This window comes from Bos taurus, chromosome 19 (assembly GCF_002263795.3).
Source record: "Bos taurus isolate L1 Dominette 01449 registration number 42190680 breed Hereford chromosome 19, ARS-UCD2.0, whole genome shotgun sequence".
Classification (NCBI taxonomy): domain Eukaryota; kingdom Metazoa; phylum Chordata; class Mammalia; order Artiodactyla; family Bovidae; genus Bos; species Bos taurus.
Genome location: NC_037346.1, coordinates 47295677 through 47314117, shown reverse-complemented (window position 1 = coordinate 47314117; position 18441 = coordinate 47295677). Strand labels below are relative to the sequence as shown.

At 40.2% G+C, this 18441-nt stretch overlaps 1 long non-coding RNA gene across 1 annotated transcript in view; it reads left to right on the top strand.

Moving 5' to 3' along the window:
• Positions 1-15590, top strand: part of LOC132343096 (uncharacterized) — an 81356-nt gene extending 65766 nt beyond the window's left edge. Inside the window, exon 3 of the long non-coding RNA XR_009491771.1 lies at positions 15096-15590. This is a non-coding gene — a long non-coding RNA (uncharacterized lncRNA). The remainder of the gene's footprint in view (positions 1-15095) is intronic.
• Positions 15591-18441: the final 2851 nt, after the last annotated feature.

The window sequence follows — 18441 nt, the reverse complement described above, 5'->3', positions numbered from 1 at the left end:
ATATATTTCTATGTTTAATTTTGTGAGGAAACTCTATACCCTTTTCCATAGGGGCTAAACCAATTTATATTTCCACCAACAGTATGCAAGCATTCCCTTTTCTCCAAATCTTCACTGATATCTGTCATTTCTTTCCTTTTTTTGGTAACAAGGGTGACAAGACTTGGTAACAAGTTATTCTGATAAGTGTGAAATGATATTTCATTTTGGTTTTGATTTGCATTTCCTTGATGATTAGCGATTTTGAACACCTGAAATGTACCTGAAATACATAAGAATGTACCTTGTGGCCATCTGTATGTCTTTTTTGGAAAAAGGTCTGTTCAGATCTTCTGCTCATTTTAAAAATCAGGTTGTTTGCCATTGAATTGTATGAGTTCTTTATACATTTTGGATATTAATCTCTTATAAGATATACGACTAGCAAATATTTTCTCCCATTTGGTATGTTACCTTTTCATTTTGTTGACGGTTTTCTTTGCAGTGTAGGAGCTTCTTAGTTTGACGTAGTCCTGCTTGATTTTTGGTTTTATTTTTTTGCTTTTGTTCCCTTTGCTTTTGGTGTCAAATCTAAAAAATTTTCATCACCCAGACCAATGTCAAGGAGCTTATTGCCAATGTTTTCTTCTAAGAGTTTTATGGTTTCAGGTCTTTCATTCAAGTCTTTAATCCATTTTGAGTTAATTCTTTTGTATAAGATAGGGGTCCAGTTTCATTATTTTGCACATGGCTGTCCAGTTTTTACAACAGCATCTATTGAAGAGACTGTCTTTTTTCCATATTCTTGGCTCCTTTGTCTTAAATATATGAAGCATATTTGCATGAGTTTATTCCTGGGCTCTTTATTCTGCTCCATTGATCTATGTGTCTGTTTTTATGTGAATAGCATACTGTTTTGGTTAATAATTATATTCCAAAATTTAAACCATTAATAATGTTAATTAAAACACATGTTTTTACTTAAATTTGGTTGATTTCACTAGGTAATACATAAATACCAGAAAGTTTCCATATGGAATGGCAAAGTAGCAGAACTTTTCTAGAAAGCTAGTTGACAATGATTTCATCCAGTAATCCCACTGATGGAAATTAATCCTAAACAAGTAATCAGAGTTTATCCCATAAAAACAAAAAATTAAAAACAGTATAAATGACAAAACCCAGAAAAACAATTACAGATATATGATGGTAGATTCATTAGATATAATCTTATGCAGCCGTTAGAGTCATGTTTTCAAAGAAAATTTAATGATATAAATATAGTTTAATATTAGGTTAAACAAGATAGAAAGTTATAGACAGTAGAATTTAAACTTTGTACAAAGTGAAAATAAGCTAAAATATTAACAGTGATTTTTCTCTGGATTGTATAAAGAGGGTGATCTAATTTTTCTTATATTTTCTCTTTAATGATAAACATTTATTAACTTTTTATAATGACTTAAAGGCATTTTTTAAAAATAATAAGGAGATTCATGAAAACTCATTTTCTGCCACTATTACCAGCACAAAAACAGGGCTATATCTTACAGAATTGATCAATTAAAAGCTATTTATGGGGTTAGTCATTGAGTTATATGCTACTAGGGGCAAAATAAAGAAATAGTCACTTTCTCTGGCCCCCATTAGCTTAAAAACTCAAATGGAGACATTTACTCCAGTCTCTATTTTATGTGTACACAGGTGATGAGAAATAAGCAAACAATGCCCCCAGATTCCCCCCAAAATGAATTTTCACTACCTGCTTCTATTACTGCAAATCTCAGAATTCTGATCGTAATCATTGCTCCCTGATGACTGCTTTCTGCCCTGTTTGTTCCCTCCTCCCTTCTCTGTTGGTTGATAGCGGTTCTCTGCTTCTTCCAGAGTCCCCCCTAGCCACACTTCCCCCCAACCCCCATATATATATATACATATATGTGTATATATATATAGTTTCACATCCCTTCCTTTTTTTGTTCACTCGCTAAGTCATGTCTGAATCTTTTGCTCACCAATGGACCACACCCTGTCAGGCTCCTCTGTCTCTGGGATTTCTCAGGCAAGAATACTGGAGTGGGATGCCATTTCCTTCTCCAGGGGATCTTCAAAACCCAGGGATCAAACCTGTGTCTCCTGCATTGACAGGCAGATTCCTTACCACTAAGCTACCTGGGAAGCTGGAGAAGGCAATGGCACCCCATTCCAGTACTCTTGCCTGGAAGGTCCCATGGAGGGAGGAGCCTGGAAGGCTGCAGTCCATGGGGTCGATACTAATCGGACACGACTGAGCGACTTCACTTTCACTTTTCACATTCACGCATTGGAGAAGGAAATGGCAACCTACTCCAGTGTTCTTGCCTGGAGAATCCCAGGGATGGGGGAGCCTGGTGGGGTCTGTGGGGTCGCACAGAGTCGGACACGACTTAGCAGCAGCAGCACCTGGGAAGCCCCTGCCTTCCTTAAGGTGTCTGTTAAATCACACAGCACGAGAGAGAATAATACATATCAACATCTGGCAATTGGTTGACAGTTTTCATCTTCACTGCTTTTGTTTTCTGGCCAAGAACTATGATGGTTCTGAGATTTCCCCCTACATGCAAATTAAGAAGTTAGCCTGTCATGGTTTCCTGGTTTCCGGCAGATGATGTCAGGCTCTAAGGTCAGAGACAAAGGACTTTATTACTCATGGAACATCCAGCAATATAAGCTTCATGATTCCATTGGTTCCTCTTGCCCTCAAAGTCTCAAAGAGCAATATAGAAGGCTCTAGGTGGATTCTCTGCACACAGTAGATATGTCTCAAGGCTGAGGAACCTTAAGTTCAGGTGATCTGAATTTTTAAATAGACTGCAAATAATCCTGCTCAAAGTTTGCCCTGTAGGGAGACATTATATTATTATATTTGACAGTAAAACTTGACCTTGGTTCCAGTAGGGGATACAATCTCTTTCTTCTAAGGCTCTTAAATGATACAAACATCCATGAAAAGTTAGGCTGGGAAAAAAGCTGCCAGTGTCCCTGCTCACAAGATAGGAAAAGAAAACACGGACAACCCATGGAAAATTGTCTCCTCACATTTTTTCCAACATTTTTGGACAACTTTTTATTTTGATATAACTTAATCTTGAAAGTCACTCAGTTTTGTCTGATTTTTTGTGACCCATAGACTGTAGCCCACCAGGGTCCTCTGTCCATGGTATTCTCCAAGCAAGAATACTGGGGTGGATTGCCATTTCCATCTCCAGGGGATTTTCCCAATCCAGGGATAGAACCTGGGTCTCCTGCACTGCAGGCAGATTCTTTACTGTCTGAGCTACCAGGGAAGCTCCCAATCTTAAGTTGCAAGCAAGACCCTCAATCTTAAGTTGCAAGCAAAAATAGTTCAAGGAAAGCCCTTATACCCCTGTGTCTGCTAATTGGTTTGTCTCATTTGCTTTTATCATTCTGTATATATGTGTGCATAAATGCACACATGCATATTCTGAGCAAACTGAAAATAAGTTGAAAACATCATGCCACAGAGTAGAGGTTTTTCCCAATGTTGGTGATGTTAAATTTGATCTGTAGGTTAAATAATGTTTGCTCAATTCCTCCACTATAAAGTTATTCTTTTTCCCTTTGTGATTAGTAGTATTTTGGGAACTACTTTGAGACTATGTAAATATGCTATTCCAGATAAAAAAATTTACCCACAGGTTTTAGCATCCAATTATGACTACCCAACTTCATCATTTCCTCTATATTCTTATTGCCTTGCTACTATAAAGAAGAGCTTTTGCCTCTCCCACATTTATTTTTTCATTTATATTTTGTCAATATGGGCTCATAGATTCCTATTTTGCAAAGCAGGTTATAGTCTATCACTATAATTATTATGATGCTCATATTTTCTCATATTTGGCAACTAGGAGCATCTTCAAGTCCTCTCCAGTGCAACAAGATCTTCTAGGCTCATCTTACACTTTTCCCATTTCAGACCTGGAAGAAGTCTTTTCTCCAGTGCTTGCTTTCAGAATTTTGAAATCAAGATCTTAATTCTTAATGTGCTGATTGCTACTGGTGTGATATTGTTTCTAGGCTCTCACAGCAAACACATACAATCATAAGTTCATGCTGGTATCTCCAATTTCAAACCAACACTGAAAGATACAAACCAACACTGAAAGAAAAAAGTTTTTTCTTTATTGAGACATAATTAACACATAATGCTGTGTCGATTTTAGGGATACACTATAATAACTTGATTTATGTATCTGTTGAGAAATGACTACCACAATTTTAGTTAACATTCATCACCACATAGTTACAAGGTTTTTTTACTTGTGATGAAAACTTTCAAAATGTACTCTTAGCAAATATACAGTATAGTGAAAGTGAAAAATGAAAGTGAAGTCACTCAGTCGTGTCCGACTCTTTGCGACCCTGTGGACTGTGGCCTACCAGGCTCCTCCATCCATGGGATTCCCAACCCAGGGATCGAACCCAGGCCTCCCACATTGGAGGCAGACGCTTTAACCTCTGAGCCACCAGGGAAGCCAAATGTACAGTATAATTTTGTTTACTATAGTTACAATGCTGTACATTACATCCCAGAATTTATTTTGAACTGTAAGTATGCACTTCATGGGGGTTTCCCTGGTGGCTTCAGTGGTAAAGAATCCTCCTGTCAATGCAGGAGATGCAGGAGATGTAAGTTCAATCCCCGGGTCAAGAAGATCCCCTGGAGAAGGAAATGGCAACCCATTCCAGTATTCTTGCCTAGGAATTCCCACAGATAGAGGAGCTTGGTGGACTACAGTTTGCTGCTGCTGCTGCTGCTGCTAAGTTACCTCAGTCGTGTCCAACTCTGTGCGACCCCATAGACGGCAGCCCACCAGGCTCCCCAGTCCATGGGATTTTCCAGGCAAGAGTACTGGAGTGGGGTGCCGTTGCCTTCTCTGGGACTACAGTTTATGGGGGCACAAATCTGATCTCTTTTTCTTAAATTAAAAAAAAAAAAAACGCTATTGGACTCTTGGTAAGGATTACATTTAACCTATAGATGGCTTTTGGGAGTATGACCAGTTTATCAAAACACCCTGAGTATGACGTTAGCTATATATGGCCTTTATTATTGTTGAGATACATTTCTTCTAAACCTAATTTGTTAAGAGTTTTTATCATGAGTGGATGTTGAATTTCATCTGTTTTTTTTCTTGCATTTACGGTGATCATGTTTTTCTCTTTAATTCTATTAATATGATGTCTTACATTGATTTGCAATGTTGAACCATCCTTGTATCCCAGGGGTGATTTATGCTTGATCATGGTGAATGGTCCCTTTAAGAATGCTGTTGAATTTCATTTGCTAAAACTTCATTGAGAATTTTTGTATCTGTTTTTATCAGGATAATGGCCAGTAGTTTTTTCCCTTTTGTCCTTTTCTGACTTTGTTATCAGGGTAATGCTGACTATGTAAAACGAGTTTGGGAATGTTTCTCCCCCTGCCCTTTTTCAGATCAGATCAGATCAGTCGCTCAGTAGTGTCCGACTCTTTGCGACCCCATGAATCGCAGCATGCCAGGCCTCCCTCCCTGTCCATCACCAACTCCCGGAGTTCACCCAGACTCACGTCCATCGGGTCAGTGATGCCATCCAGCCATCTCATCCTCTCTCCTCCCCTTCTCCTCTTGCCCCCAATCCCTCCCAGCATCAGAGTCTTTTCCAGTGAGTCAACTCTTCGCGTGAGGTGGCCAAAGTACTGGAGTTTCAGCTTTAGCATCATTCCTTCCAAAGAAATCCCAGGGCTGATCTTCTTCAGAATGGACTGGTTGGATCTCCTTGCAGTCCAAGGGACTCTCAAGAGTCTTCTCCAACACCACAGTTCAAAACCATCGATTCTTCGGCGCTCAGCCTTCTTCACAGTCCAACTCTCACATCCGTACATGACCACAGGAAAAACCATAGCCTTGACTAGACGAACCTTTGTTGGCAAAGTAATGTCTCTGCTTTTGAATATGCTATCTAGGTTGGCCATAACTTTCCTTCCAAGGAGTAAGCGTCTTTTAATTTCAGGGCTGCAGTCACCATCTGTAGTGATTTTGGAGCCCAGAAAAATAAAGTCTGATACTGTTTCCACTGTTTCCCCATCTATTTGCCATGAAGTGATGGGACCCGATGCCATGATCTTCGTTTTCTGAATGTTCAGCTTTAAGCCAACTTTTTCACTTTCCTCTTTCACTTTCATCAAGAGGCTTTTGAGTTCCTCTTCACTTTCTGCCATAAGGGTTGTGTCATCTGCATATCTGAGGTTATTGATATTTCTCCCAGCAATCTAGATTCCAGCTTGTGTTTCTTGCAGCCCAGCGTTTCTCATGATGTACTCTGCATACAAGTTAAATAAACAGGGTGACGATATACAGCCTTGACGTACTCCTTTTCCTATTTGGAACCAGTCTGTTGTTCCATGTCCAGTTTTAACTGTTGCTTCCTGACCTGCATACAAATTTCTCAAGAGACAGATCAGGTGGTCTGGTATTGCCATCTCTTTCAGAATTTCCCACAGTTTATTGTGATCCACACAGTCAAAGGCTTTGGCATAGTCAATAAAGCAGAAATAGATGTTTTTCTGGAACTCTCTTGCTTTTTCCATGATCCAGCGGATGTTGGCAATTTGATCTCTGGTTCCACTGCCTTTTCTAAAACCAGCTTGAACACCAGGAAGTTCACGGTTCACATATTGCTGAAGCCTGGCTTGGAGAATTTTGAGCATTACTTTACTAGTGTGTGAGATGAGTGCAATTGTGCAGTAGTTTGAGCACTCTTTGGCATTGCCTTTCTTTGGGATTGGAATGAAAACTGACCTTTTCCAGTCCTGTGGCCACTGCTGAGTTTTCCAAATTTGCTGGCATATTGAGTGCAGCACTTTCACAGCATCATCTTTCAGGATTTGGAATAGCTCAACTGGAATTCCATCACCTCCACTAGCTTTGTTCGTAGTGATGCTTTCTAAGGCCCACTTGACTTCACATTGCAGGATGTCTGGCTCTAGGTCAGTGATCACACCATCGTGATTATCTGGGTCGTGAAGATCTTTTTTGTACAGTTCTTCTGTGTATTCTTGCCACCGCTTCTTAATATCTTCTGCTTCTGTTAGGTCCATACCGTTTCTGTCCTTTATCGAGCCTATCTTTGCATGAAATATTCCTTTGGTATCTCTGATTTTCTTGAAGAGATCTCTAGTCTTTCCCATTCTGTTGTTTTCCTCTATTTCTTTGCATTGATCAATGAAGAAGGCTTTCTTATCTCTCCTTGTTATTCTTTGGAACTCTGCATTCAGATGTTTATATCTTTCCTTTTCTCCTTTGCTTTTCGCTTCTCTTCTTTTCACAGCTATTTGTAAGGCCTCCCCAGACAGCCGTCTTGCTTTTGTGCATTTCTTTTCCATGGGGATGGTCTTGATCCCTGTCTCCTGTACAATGTCATGAACCTCATTCCATAGTTCATCAGGCACTCTATCTATCAGATCTAGGCCCTTAAATCTATTTCACACTTCCACTGTATAATCATAAGGGATTTGATTTAGGTCATACCTGAATGGTCTAGTGGTTTTCCCTACTTTCTTCAATTTAAGTCTGAATTTGGCAATAAGGAGTTCATGGTCTGAGCCACAGTCAGCTCCTGGTCTTGTTTTTGCTGACTATATAGAGCTTCTCCATCTTTGGCTACAAAGAATATAATCAATCTGATTTCGGTGTTGACCATCTGGCGATGTCCATGTATAGAGTCTTCTCTTGTGTTGTTGGAAGAGGGTGTTTGTTATGACCAGTGCATTTTCTTGGCAAAACTCTATTAGTCTTTGTCCTGCTTCATTCCGTATTCCAAGGCCAAATTTGTCTGTCTTGAGACCCTATGGACTGTAACCCTCCAGGGTCCTCTGTCCACGGAATTGTCCAGGCAACAATACTGGAGTGGGTTGCCATGGCTTTCTACAGGGGATCTTCCTGACCCAGGAATTGAACCTGCCTCTCTTACATCTTCTGCATTGGCAAGTGGGTTCCTTACCCCTAGCACTACCTGGGAAGCCCAGTTATAACTGAAATCTACAGAATTTCCCTTTTAATTGATGCTCTGATGCATTGGTTGCTCAGGAGAATGTTTAATTTCCATGTATTTGTGAGTTTTCCAGTTTTCCTTCTGTTACCGATTTCTAGTTGTACATCATTATAGTCAGAAATATTAATACTTGGACTGATTTCAATCTTAAGTTTTTAGGACTTGTTTTGTGGCCTAGTATATGGTCTATCCTAGAAAGTATTACATGTGTGGCTGAGAAGAATTTGTATTCTGCTGTTGTCAGTGGTGTTCTGTATGTCTGTCAGATCCATTTGCTCTATTGTGTTGTTCACATCCACTATTTCCTTACTGAGTCTCTGTGTGGATGATCTATCCATTGCTGAGAGTGGGGTTATTAAAATCCCCAACTACTATTTTGTTGCTGTTTATTTCTCCTATTAGATATTTTAATTTCTCCTTTATATATTTAGGTGCTTCCATGTAGGGGCACAAATATTTACAATTGTTACCTCTTCTTGGTGTGTTGATCCCTTTATCATTAATGACCTTTGTCTCTTTTTATCATTTTTAGTTTTGAGTCTGTTTTGTCTAAGTATCTGATAGCTACCTCTATACTTTGAGAAGTCTGATAGCTAGCTCTATTTTTTTTTCACCTTTTGCTTGAAATACCTTTTTCCATTCCTTTACTTTCAGTCTGTGTGCTTTAAGGCTAAAGTGACTCTTATATAGGCAGTATGTCATTGGATCGTGTTTTTATATTTATTCAGCCATTCTGTATCTCTCGATGGGAGAATTTAATCCATTTACAAGTAAAGTAATTATTTATAGGTCAGTACTTATGATTGCCATTTTGTTAATATGTTCTGGCTTTTGTAGATACATTATTTCTTCTGCTGCTGCTGTTTGTGAGTGTGTTTTCATATCTTTTTGTATCAGTATCATGTATCAGAACTTCTGTACCGTGTTCCTTTGTGTACTTACTACAGGTAATTCTCCCATGTGGGTACCATGAGGCTTACATAAAGTATATTAAAATAACAACACCCTATTTTAAAGTGATAACTTCAGTAGCATTTCAAAACTTTTACTTGTCCTTTTCTTCCCCCTCACATTTTAGATTGTGATGGTATACTTTACATATTTTTTATATTGTGAAACCAATAAGAGATTATTATAGGTTATTGAAGTTTTTTTTTCTATTCTGTAACTTATCTTTTAAAAAAATCGGAGTATAGTTGGTTCACAATATTGTGTTAATTTCTGCTGTACAGAAAAGTGAATCAATTCTACATATAAATATATCCACTTTTTTAGATTCTTTTCTCATATAGGTCATTACAAAGTATTGAATTGAGTTCTGTGTGCTATACAGTAGGTCCTTATTAGTTATCTATTTTATATATGAAGTGAAGTGAAGTGAAGTCGCTCAGTCTTGTCTGACTCTTTGTGACCCCATGGACACCAGGCTCCTCCGTCCATGGGATTTTCTAGGCAAGAGTACTGGAGTAGGTTGCCATTTCCTTCTCCAGGGAATCTTCCTAATCCAGGGATCAAACCCAGGTCTCCCACATTGTAGACAGATGCTTTACAGTGTGAGCCACCAGGGAAGTCCTTATTTTTTATATAGCAGTGTGTATATTTTAATCCCAATCTCCCAATTTATCTCTCCCCATCACCTCACCTTTCCCCCCTGGTAACCATAAGATTGTTTTCTACATCTGTCTTATAAATAGGTTCATTTGTACCATTTTCTAGTTTCCACATATAAGTGATATCATATGATATTTGTCTTTCTCTGATGTACTTAACCCAGTAACACCATCTCTAGGTCCATCCATGTAGCTGCAAGTGGCATTATTTTGGTTTTTTATGGCTAAGTAATATTCCATCGTATATATGTACAATATCCTCTTTATCCATTTATCTGTCAATGGACTTTTAGTTTGATTCCATGTCTTGGCTATTGTAAATAGTGCTGCAGTGAACACTGGGGTTCTTGTGTCTTTTTGAATTATGGTTTTCTCTGAATATATGTTCAGGAGTGTGATTGCTGGATCATATGGTAACTTTATTTTTAGGTTTCAAGGAGCCTCCATAGTGCTCTCCATAGTGGCTATACCAATATTTCCACCAACAGTTTTCTCCACATTGTCTCCAGCATTTGTTTGTAGATTTTTTTTTTTGATCATGGCCATTCTGACTGGTGTGAGGTAATACCTCTTTGTAGTTTTGTAGATTTTCATTTCTCCAGAGAAGGCAATGGCACCCCACTCCAGTACTCTTGCCTGGAAAATCCCATGGATGGAGGAGCCTGGTAGGCTGCAGTCCATGGGGTCACTAAGAGTCGGACATGACTGAGCGACTTCACTTTGACTTTTCACTTTCATGCATTGGAGAAGGAAATGGCAACCCACTCCAGTGTTCTTGCCTGGAGAGTCCCAGGGATGGCAGAGCCTGGTAGGCTGTTGTCTATGGGGTCGCACAGAGCCGGACACGACTGAAGCAACTTAGCAGCAGATTTTCATTTCTCTAATAATTAGTGATGTTGAGCATCTTTTCATGTACTTCTTGGGCATCTGTATGTCTTTAGAGAAATTTCTATTTAGGTCTTTCACCCATTTTTTGATTGGGTTTTTTTAATATTGATCAGCATGAGCTGTTTGTATATTTTGGAGATTAATCCCTTGTCAGTCGCTTCATTTACAAATATTTTTACTCATTCTAAGGGTTGTCTTTTCCTCTTTTTTATGGTCTCCTAAGCTGTGAAAAATCTTTTAAGTTTAGTTAGGTCCCATTTGTTTATTTTTGTTTCTATTTTCATTATTCTAGGAGGCAGGTCAAAAAAGATCTTGCTGTGATCTATGTCAAAAAGTGTTCTGCCTATTTTTCCTCTTAAGAGTTTTATAGGGTTACACTTAGGTCTCTAAATCCATTTTGAGAATTTTTATTGTTTGTATGCTGTTGAAAAGTGAAGTCGCTTAGTCGTGTCCTACTCTTTGTGACCCCATGGACTGTAGCCTCCCAGGCTCCTCGGTCCATGGGATTTTCCAGGCAAGAATACTGGAGTGGGTTGCCATTTCCTTCTCCAGGGGATCTTTCTGACCCAGGGATCGAACCTAGGTCTCCCGCATTGTAGGCAGACGCTTTACCGTCTGAGCTACCAGGAAAGCCCATGTATGCTGTTAGGGAGTGCTGTAGTTTCATTCTTTTTCATGCAGCTGTTCGGTTTTCCGAACAACACTTTTTAAAGAGACTGTCTTTTCTCCATTGTATACTCTTGCCTCCTTTGTCATAGATTAGGTGCATGGGTTTATCTCTGGGCTTTCTATCTTGTTCCATTAATCCATATTTCTTTGTGTGTGTGTGTGTGTCAGAACCACACTGTCTTGATTACTGTATCTTTTGTGGTATATGTAGTCTGAAGTGAGGGACCTGATTCCTCCAGTTCCATTTTCATTTCTCAAGATTGCTGTGGCTCTTCAGGGCCTTTTGTGTTTCCATACCAACTGTAATTTTTTTTGTTCTAATTCTTTGAAAAATGCCATTGGTATTTTGATAAGGATTGAATTAAATCTGTATATTGCTTTGGGTAATATTTTCATTTTCACCATATTGATTCTTCCAATCCAAGAACATGGTATCTCTCTCCATCTGTTTGTGTAATCTTCGATTTCTTTCATCAGCATTTTATAGTTTTCTGAATACAGGTCTTCTGCCTCCTTAAGTAGGTTTAGTCCTAGGTATTTTATTCTTTTTCACACAATGGTGAATGGGATTTCCTTAGTTTCTCCTTCTAGTCCTGTGTCACTAGCATATTTGTTGTTGTTCAGTCACTAAGACATGTCCGACGCTTTGCCACCCCGTGGACTACAGTACACTAGGTTTCCCTGTCCTTCACTGTCTGCTAGAGTTTGCTCAGTCATGTCCACTGAGTCAATGATACCATCCAACCATCTCACCCTCTGCCACCTCTTTCTCCTTTTGCCTTCAGCCTTTCCCAGCATCAGGGTCTTTTCCAATGAGTCAGTTCTTCACATCAGGTGGCCAAAGTATTGGAGCTTCAGCATGAGTCCTTCCAATGAATCTTCAGGGTTGATTTCCTTTAGGATTGACTGGTTTTATCTCCTTGTAGTCCGAGGGACTCTCAAGGTGACTCCCCAGCACCACAGTTCAAAAGCATCAATTCTTTGGCACTCAGCCTTCTTTATGGTCCAACTCTCACATCCATACATGACTACTATATAAAGCAGCTTTGACTATATGGACCTTTGACAGCAAAGTGATGTCTCTGCTTTCTTATATGCTGCCTAGATTTGTCATAGCTTTCCTTCTAAGGAGAAAGCGTCTTTTAATTTCATGGCTGCAGTCATCATCTGTGGTGATTTTGGAGCCCAAGGAAAGAAAATCTGTTACTGCTTCCACTTTTCCCCTTTCTATTTGCCATGAAGAGATGGGGCAGATGCCATGATCTTAGTTTTTGAATGTTGAGTTTAAGCCAGCTTTTTCACTGTCCTCGTTCACCCTCAAGAGACTCTTCATTTCCTCTTTACTTTTTGTGTGAAAGTGGTATAATTTGCATATCTGAGTTTATTTCTCCCAGCATTCTTGGTTCCAGCTTGTGAGTAATCCAGCCTGTCATTTTGCATGATATACTCTGCATATATGTTAAATAAGCAGGGTGACAATATACAGCCTTGTTGTACTCTTTTCCCAATTTTAAGCCAGTCCATTGTTTCATGTCAGATTCTAACTGTTGCTTCTTGGCCTACTTAAAGGTTTCTCAGGAGACAGGTAAGGTGGTCTGGTATTCCCATCTCTTTAAGACTTTCCCACAGTTTGTTGTGATCCACACACAATCAAAGGCTTTAGCATAGTCAGTGAAGCAGATATTTTTCTGGAAGTCCCTTGCTTTCTCTATGATCTAACGATGCTGGCTGTTTGATCTCTGGTTCCTCTGCCTTTTCTAAACCCAGCTTGTATATCCGTTAGCTCTCAATTCACAAACTGCAAAAACCTAGCTTGAAGGATTTTGAGTATTACCTTGCTGGCTTGTGAAATGAAGACAGTTGTATGGTAGTCTGAGCATTCTTTGGCCTTGTCCTTCTTTCAGATTGAAAACCTGATCTTTTTTAGTCCTGTGGCCACTGCTGAGTTTTCCAAATTTGCTGACGTATTGATTGCAGCACTTTTACAGCATCGTCTTTTAGGATTTTAAATAGCTCAGCTGGAATTCCATCACCTCCACTCACTTTGTTCATAGTAATGCTTCCGAAGGCCCACTTGACTTCACAGTCCAGAATGTCTGGCTCTAGGTGAGTGACCACACCCTCGTGGTTATCTGGGTCTTTAAGGCCTCTTTTGCATAAGTCTTCCGTGTATTCTTGTCACTTCTTAATCTCTTCTATTAGGTCCTTACCGTTTCTGTCCTTCGTTGTGCTTAAACTTGCATGAAATGTTCCCTTGATATCTCCAGTTTTCTTGAAGAGATCTCTAGTCTTTCCCATCCTGTTGTTTTCCTCTATTTCTTTGCATTGCTCATTTAACAAGGCCTTCTTATTTCTCCTTGCTATTCTCTGGAACTCTGCATTCAGTTGGGTATAACTTTCCCTTTCTCCCTTGCCTTTCATTTCTCTTTACTCAGCAAAGCCTCCTTAGACAACCACTTTGCCTTCTTGCCTTTCTTGTTCTTTGGGATGATTTAGGTCATTGCCTCCTGTACAATGTTATGAACTTCCATTCATAATTCTTCAGGCACTCTCTGTACCAGATCTAATCCCTTGAATCTATTTGCCGTCTCCACTGCATATTCATAGGGATTTAAGTCATACCTGGCTGGCCTAGTGGTTTTCCCTGCTTTCTTTAATTTAAGCCTGAATTTTGCTATGAGAAGCTGATGATCTGAGCCACAGTCAGCTCCAGGTCTTGTTTTTTGCTGACTGTATAGAGTTTCTCCATCTTTGGCTGCAAAGAATATAATCAATCTGATTTTGGTATTGACCATTTGCTGATGGTCATGTGGAGTTGTCTCTTGTGTTGTTGGAAAAAGATGTTTGCTATGACCTGTGTTCTCTTGATAAAATTCTGTTAGCCTTTGCCCTGCTTCATATTCTACTCCAAGGCCAAAGTCTGTTACTCCAGGTATCTCTTCTCTTCCTACTTTTGGATTCCAATCCCTTATGATGGAAAGGGCATCTTTTTTGGTGTTGTAGGTCTTCATAGAACTGGTCTACTTCAGCTTCTTCAGCATTAGTGGTTGGGGCATAGACTTGGATTGCTGTGATGTTGAATGGTTTGCTTTGGAAATGAACCTAGATTATTCTGTTATTTTTAGGTTGTATCCAAGTACTGTATTTTCAACTCTTTTGTTGACTATGAGGGCTACTCCATTTCTTCTAAAGGATTCTTGCTCACAGTAGTAGATATAATGCTCATCTGAATAAAATTCGCCCATTCCCATCCATGTCCATTTTTGTTCACTTACTCCTAAGGTGTTGATATTCACTCTTGCCATTTCCTGCTTGACCACATCAAGTTTACCTTGATTCATGGACCTAACATTCCAGGTTCCTAGGCAATATTGTTCTTTACAACGTTGGATTTTACTTTCACCACCAGACACATCCACAACTGAGCACCGTTTGCTTTGGCCCAGCCATTTCATTCTTTCTGGAGTTATTAGTAATTGCTCTCTGCTCTTCCCCAGTAGAATATTGGACACCTTCTGACCTGTGGGGCTCATCTTCCACTGTCATATTTTTGCCTTTTCATATTTTTCATGGGGTTCTCACAGCAAGAATACTGGAATGGTTTGCCACTTCCTCCTCCAGTGGACCACGTTTTGTCAGAACTCTTCACTGACCCATGTGTCATGGGTTGCCTTGCATGGCATGGCTCATAGCTTCATTGAGTTATGCAAGCCCCTTTACTACAACAATGCTGTGATCCATGAAGGAGTTGCTAGTGTGCGGGAATGCAAGAAATGTCTGCGCAGTAATTCTATATCCTGCAACTTTACTAAATTCATTGATCAGCACTAAGTTTTCTGGTGCCATCTTTAGGATTTCCCAGGAAGGGCGGCGGTGAGGAGATACCCCTCGTCCAAGGGAAGGAGCATTGGCTGTGCTTTGCTGGAGTAGCCATGAAGAGATACCCCACGCCCAGGTAAGAGAAACCCAAGTAAGATGGTAGGTGTTGCAAGAGGGCATCAGAGGGCAGACACACTGAAACTATACTCACAGAAAACTAGTCAATCTAATCACACTAGGACCACAGCCTTGTCTAACTCAATGAAACTAAGCCATGCCCGTGGGGCAACCCAAGATGGGCGGGTCGTGGTGGAGAGATCTGACAGAATGTGGTCTGCTGGAGAAGGGAATGGCAAATCACTTCAGTATTCATGCCTTGAGAACCCCATGAACACTATGAAAAGCCAAAATGATAGGATACTGAAAGAGAAACTCCCTAGGTCAGTAGGTGCCCAATATGTTACTGGAGATCAGTGGAGAAATAACTCCAGAAAGAATGAAGGGATGGAGCCAAAGCAAAACCAATACCCAGCTGTGGATGTGACTGGTGATAGAAGCAAGGTCCAATGCTGAAAAGAGCAATATTGCATAGGAACCTAGAATGTCAGGTCCATGAATCAAGGCAAATTGGAAGTGGTCAAACAAGAGATGGCAAGAGTGAATGTCAACATTCTAGGAATCAGCAAACTGAAATGGACTGGAATGGGTGAATTTAATTCCGATGACCATTAATCTACTACTGCGGGCAGGAATCCCTCAGAAGAAATGGAGTAGCCATCATGGTCAACAAGAGAGTCCGAAATGCAGTACTTGGATGCAATCTCAAAAATGACAGAATGATCTCTGTTTGTTTCCAAGGCAAACCATTCAATATCACAGTAATCCAAGTCTATGCCCCAAATAATGCTGAAGAAGCTGAAGTTGAATGGTTCTATGAAGACCTACAAGACCTTTTAGAACGAACACCCCAAAAAGATGTCCTTTTCATTATAGGGGACTGGAATGCAAAAGTAGGAAGTCAAGAAACACCTGGAGTAACAGGCAAATTTGGCCTTGGAATATGCAATGAAGCAGGGCAAAGACTAATAGAGTTTTGCCAAGAAAATGCACTGGTCATAACAAACACCCTCTTCCAACAACACAAGAGAAGACTCTATACATGGACATCACCAGATGGTCAACACCGAAATCAGATTGATTATATTCTTTGTAGCCAAAGATGGAGAAGCTCTATATAGTCAGCAAAAACAAGACCAGGAGCTGAATGTGGCTCAGACCATGAACTCCTTATTGCCAAATTCAGACTTAAATTGAAGAAAGTAGGGAAAAACCACTAGACCATTCAGGTATGACCTAAATCAAATCCCTTATGATTATACAGTGGAAGTGAGAAATAGATTTAAGGGCCTAGATCTGATAGATAGAGTGCCTGATGAGCTATGGAATGAGGTTCGTGACATTGTACAGGAGACAGGGATCAAGACCATCCCCATGGAAAAGAAATGCAAAAAAGCAAGACGGCTGTCTGGGGAGGTCTTACAAATAGCTGTGAAAAGAAGAGAAGTGAAAAGCAAAGGAGAAAAGGAAAGATATAAACATCTGAATGCAGAGTTCCAAAGAATAACAAGGAGAGATAAGAAAGCCTTCTTCAGCGATCAATGCAAAGAAATAGAGGAAAACAACAGAATGGGAAAGACTAGAGATCTCTTCAAGAAAATCAGAGAGACCAAAGGAACATTTCATGCAAAGATGGGCTCGATAAAGGACAGAAACGGTATGGACCTAACAGAAGCAGAAGATATTAAGAAGAGGTGGCAAGAATACACAGAAGAACTGTACAAAAAAGATCTTCACGACCCAGATAATCACGGTGGTGTGATCACTGACCTAGAGCCAGACATCCTGGAATGTGAAGTCAAGTGGGCCTTAGAAGGCATCACTATGAACAAAGCTAGTGGAGGTGATGGAATTCCAGTTGAGCTATTTCAAATCCTGAAAGATGATGCTGAGAAAGTGCTGCGCTCAATATGCCAGCAAATTTGGAAAACTCAGCCGTGGCCACAGGACTGGAAAAGGTCTGTTTTCATTTCAATCCCAAAGAAAGGCAATGCCAAAGAGTGCTCAAACTACCGCACAATTGCACTCATCTCACATGCTAGTAAAGTAATGCTCAAAATTCTCCAAGCCAGGCTTCAGCAATATGTGAACCGTGAACTTCCTGGTGTTCAAGCTGGTTTTAGAAAAGGCAGAGGAACCAGAGATCAAATTGCCAACATCCGCTGGATCATGGAAAAAGCAAGAGAGTTCCAGAAAAACATCTATTTCTGCTTTATTGACTATGCCAAAGCCTTTGACTGTGTGGATCACAATAAACTGTGGGAAATTCTGAAAGAGATGGCAATACCAGACCACCTGATCTGCCTCTTGAGAAATCTGTATGCAGGTCAGGAAGCAACAGTTAGAACTGGACATGGAACAACAGACTGGTTCCAAATAGGAAAAGGAGTACATCAAGGCTGTATATTGTCACCCTGTTTATTTAACTTATATGCAGAGTACATCATGAGAAACGCTGGACTGGAAGAAGCACAAGCTAAAATCAAGATTGCTGGGAGAAATACCAATAACCTCAGATATGCAGATGACACCACCCTTATGGCAGAAAGTGAAGAGGAACACAGAAGCCTCTTGATGAAGGTGAAAGTGGAGAGTGATAAATTTGGCTTAAAGCTCAACATTCAGAAAACGAAGATCATGGCAACCGGTCCCATCACTTCATGGGAAATAGATGGGGAAACGGTGGAAACAGTGTCAGACTTTATTTTTCTGGGCTCCAAAATCACTACAGATGGTGACTGCAGCCATGAAATTAAAAGACGCTTACTCCTTGGAAGGAAAGTTATGACCAACCTAGATAGCATATTCAAAAGCAGAGACATTACTTTGCCAACAAAGGTTCGTCTAGTCAAGGCTATGGTTTTTCCTGTGGTCATGTATGGATGTGAGAGTTGGACTGTGAAGAAGGCTGAATGCTGAAGAATCGATGGTTTTGAACTGTGGTGTTGGAGAAGACTTTTGAGAGTCCCTTGGACTGCAAGGAGATCCAACCAGTCCATTCTGAAGGAGATCAACCCTGGGATTTCTTCTGAAGGAATGATGCTAAAGCTGAAACTCCAGTACTTTGGCCACCTTATGCGAAGAGTTGACTCATTGGAAAAAACTCTGATGCTGGGAGGGATTGGGGGCAGGAGGAGAAGGGGACGACATAGGATGAGATGGCTGGATGGCATCACTGACTCGATGGACATGAGTCTGAGAGAACTCCGGGAGTTGGTGATGGACAGGGAGGCCTGGCGTGCTGCAATTCATGGGGTCGCAA